The 5,000-nt window shown below is 43.2% G+C and overlaps 1 pseudogene; it reads left to right on the top strand.

Annotated features, from left to right (window-relative positions):
• The window catches only part of LOC139156077 (bile salt-activated lipase-like), an 8,398-nt pseudogene that overhangs the window by 728 nt on the left and 2,670 nt on the right, over positions 1-5,000 (top strand).

Below are 5,000 nucleotides of genomic sequence, written 5' to 3' on the forward strand. Positions count from 1 at the left end.
TCCAAGATGCCAGAATAGAAGCTTTAGTTCCTAATACCAGGATAAATTTGTCTATTTTCCCAGGGTTTCATGCGACGCCTGTGAAATGGTCATTCGACCCCCAAAGGAGTCCCGACCCACAGGTTGAGAACTACTGTCATAGAAGAAATAGCAAAATTGGATTTTTATATGCACAACTACACACAAATACATGAAATTCCATGTAATATTATTTAAGAGTTTCAAGTAAAAAAGCCCAATGAGTCTCATTTCTCTCTGTGTTTTTGTAATTGATAGGAACACAACAGAAAAATCTCCAACTAATTGCACAAAAGGAAGAGCTCTGCAAAAATTTGGAACAAAGACTGAGAACTTTTAGATAACAACCCTGCCTTTTCTTCCAGAATTTGATATTAAAATTCTCAAGTTTCCCCACCAATCCCCAACAAATATTCTATACTGTCATAGTTCGACATAACATGAGTTTTTATTGATTAGCTCTTGAGCCATATCAAAGTACAAAGTTCCAGAAAAAAATAATTATTAAAATTTGATAAAACAATTTAAAATTGAAATTAATATAATATAATTTAAAATGAAATTGGGAATACAATACGATTTAAAATGAAGTTAGAATAAAATACAATTCTAAAATTTAAATTGAACAAAATACAACAATTTAAGATATAGATAAGATATGATAAAATTATAATTTGATGTTTACATGAATAAATAGAGAACTGGTTACTGGGTGAGAAATTGGATTGCATTTAACCTGGGCCTTGTGTGTACCAGAAAATCCCTTTGACATTTAAAAAGGGAGCTGTTTCTGTTTTTCTGTTTATAAAAAACATTTGGGTTTTCCTTTTATCGTGTGGTGTGTGTCTTCCTGGACTAATTACCCTGTAATTTTGGTGTGGGTTTTCCGGCAGAACAAGTGTGAGTGCAAGAAAAAAGCACCAAGCTCAGACAGCACCAAAGACCTATAATTTCAACCCTGAGCTACAAATATACTCTTTTTATTCATTGGGTTCGTTTCTCCATCATTGCAATTCATTCCAGCTTTTCTAAAATTGAAATCGTTCCAAAAAGCTTCCTCTTGTTTCTTGTCTGCAGACCCTGTCACCGTACAACAAAGGCTTGATCAAACGGGCCATCAGCCAGAGTGGAGTCGGTCTCTGCACTTGGGCCATCCAAAAAGACCCCCTTTTCTGGGCCATCAAGGTAAAGCAGAACCTACGTGTTACATTTATGGGGATTCCCTCAGGCTTGGCCCTGAACCTACCTGAGATGCTGGCGGAGGTTCCGTGGGGTTTTCCTAAGATTCTGTCCGCGTTCCCCTTGTAAAAGTGGATTGGAGAAGCTACAAGGCTCTCTTCTGTGTGATCTTCAAAGACTGGTCCTAGAAACCATAGTTGGCCCATTACAGATAAGAACCTAAGAACCTAAGAAGAGCCCTGCTGAATCAGGCCAAAGCCATCGAGTCCAGCATTCTGCGTCACCCAGTGGGCCACCAATTGTCCATGGGATCTTGAGCAGAAAGAGAAGGCAAGACTCTTCCTTTCCCTTGACCCCCAACAAATGGGACCCAAGGGAACCCTGCCTGCCTCAACCAAAATAGAGGCGGCACATGGACATCCATTTCAATCACCACCTATGATATACTTTGCCTCCATGAATCTGTCTCATCCTGCCTTGAAGCTCCCCCGGAGATTAGAACCGCCCCTGCCCTCCTCGCCTTTCATAAGTTGCTGAAAACCCACCTATGTCGCCAGGCATGGGGTAACTGATGTATCCCCTTGCTAATATGGTTTGTGTATGGTATAATTGGGTTATATGGTTATTTTAAGGATAAGGGTTTAAAGTATTGGATTTGTTTACATTGTTCACTGTTGTTGTGAGCCGCTCCGAGTCTTCGGAGAGGGGCGGCATACAAATGTAATACATTATTATTATTATTATTATTATTATTATTATTAATATTATTATTATTATGTCGATACAACACAGCAAACGAGATCACTATGCTGGATTTCGTATTTCATCACCAGTCGGGCGCTTCCCAAGCACCTAGGACTGCGTGATGTAGCGGCGAATTATGTGTGCGGATCCCAGTAAAGCGGCCTTTTGCAATTGACAGATGGAGATTTTGTCAATTCCGATGTTTTTCAAATGTCCACTGAGATCCTATGGCACTGCGCAAAGCCTGTCGAGGACCACTGGGACCACTTTCACTGACTTATGCCAGAGTCGTTGCAGCTCAATTTTTAGATCTTCGTATTTTACTAATTTCTCTAGCTGCTTCTCCTCTATTATTATTGTTATTGTTGTTGTTATTATTGTTATTATTGTTATTATTAATTATTTCCTACTGGGGGCAGAGCACGTGACTGCACGGTCCAAGTTCCCTTTTTTTACCCCGGTGCCATTGTAACTTTGGTCACTAAATGAGGACGTTGTAAGTTGAGGGCTGAATGCGAGGATCGGTCTGCCCAGCAGCCCAAATAAATATAGATTTCCACCTTTTTCAGGTCGCGCATAAAGTGGGCTGTCCAACAGACAACACCACTGTCCTGGCCAACTGCCTCCGGGTTACTGATCCGAAGACCCTGACCCTCGCTTATCACCTGGAACTCACCAACTTGCGCTGTAAGAAGGAGTGGGGAAGAGTGTCGTGGGGGTGACTGCGGGTGGGGGAGAGTTTGTGGGTGGGGGAGAGTTGTATAGAGCGCTGGTGAGACCCCATTGGGAATATTGTGTCCAGTTCTGGAGGCCTCACCTGCAAAAAGAGATGGATCAAAGCGAACGGGTCCAAAGACGGGCTACAAGAATGGTGGAAGGTCTTAAGCATAAAACTTATCAGGAAAGACTTCATGAACTCCATCTGTATTGTCTGGAGGACAGAAGGTATAAGGGGGGACACAATCAAAACATTTAAACATGTTAAAGGGTTAAATAATGTATAATTTTTGAAGGTAAGATAATGTATAGTTGTAATTTAATCTATTTTCTAATTAAAAAAAGGAAAAAAAAACCTTAAAAATTTGTTGGCCGTCTTCTCACCCTGCAGACCCCTTGGTCCATTATCTGGCCTTCGCCCCAGTGGTGGATGGAGACTTCATTCCTGATGTCCCAAAGAACCTCTTCACCAACACGGCGGATGTGGACTATGTCCTTGGAGTCAACGATATGGACGGACATTTCTTTGTGGGGATTGACATGCCGTCTATCAACCGTCCCCTGGTCAGCATCACCCCGTAAGGAGAGCAGGCGACACCGGGGAGGGGAGGAAGGCTGGTGGAACATCTGGAGATGTTGAGCTGGGCTGACCTGCTGCCTTTTAGCAATAGCATTATAGCATTTAGACTTATATGCCGCTTCATGGTGCTTTGACAGCCCTCTCTAAGCGGTTTACAGAATCGGCCTCTTGCCCCCATCAATCTGGGTCCTCATTTGACCCACCTCGGAAGGATGAAAGGTTGAGTCAACCTTTAGGAAGGAAGGAAGGAAGGAAGGAAGGAAGGAAGGAAGGAAGGAAGGAAGGAAGGAAGGAAGGAAGGAAGGAAGATAGCAACAGATTTATATACTGCTTCGTAGTGCTTTTACAGCCCTCTCTAAGTGGTTTACAAAGTGGATGGATGGATGGAGGGATGGATGGATGGAAGGAAGGAAGGAAGGGCAAGGGAAGAAGGAAAGATGAGTGGAAGGAAGGAAGGAAGAGCAAGGGAAGAAGGAAAGATGAGAGGAAGAAAGGAAGGAAGGAAGATAGCAACAGTTTTATATACTGCTTCGTAGTGCTTTTACAGCCCTCTCTAAATGGATGGATGGATGGATGGATGGATGGATGGATGGAAGGAAGGAAGAAAGGAAGGGCAAGGGAAGAAGGAAAAATGAGTGGAAGGAAGGAAGGAAGGAAGGAAGGAAGGAAGATGCTTCCTAGGAAACTATTAGAGAAGAGAAGCAGGGAACAATATCCTAGCAGTCTTCCAATATCTCAGGGGTTGCCACAAAGAAGAGGGAGTCAACCTATTCTCCAAAGCCCCTGAGGGTAGAACAAGAAACAACGGGTGGAAACTAACTAAGGCCAGGAGCAGCTTAGAGCTAAGGAGAAATTTCCTGACCGGGAGAACAATTGTTCCTAAAACTGGATGGAAATCTCACACTGGATCCTTTAGTTCTTGCTTTGTTAGGCAAAACATCTACCGGTTAATTCAGGGACTGACGGTGTAGAAGGGCGCTCCAGGAGCAGACGCGGCCTACGCCTTGTACACCCAGGTATGGAGCAACACAGAGGACCAAGAGGTCATGAAGAGGACCTGGAGACCGATTACATGTTCCTGGTCCCCACCCAGCAAGCGCTTCAGCTGCACCAAGCAAACGCCAAGTGAGTGACCGATGGATTTGGAGGAGGTGGTGGTGGGGCGTGTCGTGCATGTTGGATGGGCCTCCCATAGAATCATGGGTCCAGAAGGGACCTTGGAGATCTTCTAGTCCTGTGATGGCAAAGTAGGATGCTTGGCTGCATAGCTAGAGGTATAACAAACAGGAAGAATGGTGGAAGGTCTTAAGCATAAAACGTATCAGGAAAGACTTCATGGACTCAATCTGTAGAGTCTGGAGGACAGAAGGAAAAGGGGGGACATGATCGAAACATTTAAATATGTTAAAGGGTTAAATAAGGTTCAGGAGGGAAGTGTTTTTAATAGGAAAGTGAACACAAGAACAAGGGGGCACAATCTGAAGTTAGTTGGGGGAAAGATCAAAAGCAACGTGAGAAAATATTATTTCACTGAAAGAGTAGTAGATCCTTGGAACAAACTTCCAGCAGACATGGTTGGTAAATCCACAGTAACTGAATTTAAACATGCCTGGGATAAACATATAACCATTGTAAGATAAAATGCAGGAAATATTATAAGGGCAGACTAGATGGACCAGGAGGTCTTTTTCTGCCGTCAGTCTTCTATGTTTCTGTTTCTAACAGGGAGATTGTGATCCTGCTGTATAGAGCGCTGGTGAGA

This window comes from Erythrolamprus reginae, unplaced genomic scaffold (genome assembly GCF_031021105.1).
Source record: "Erythrolamprus reginae isolate rEryReg1 unplaced genomic scaffold, rEryReg1.hap1 scaffold_264, whole genome shotgun sequence".
NCBI lineage: Eukaryota > Metazoa > Chordata > Lepidosauria > Squamata > Dipsadidae > Erythrolamprus > Erythrolamprus reginae.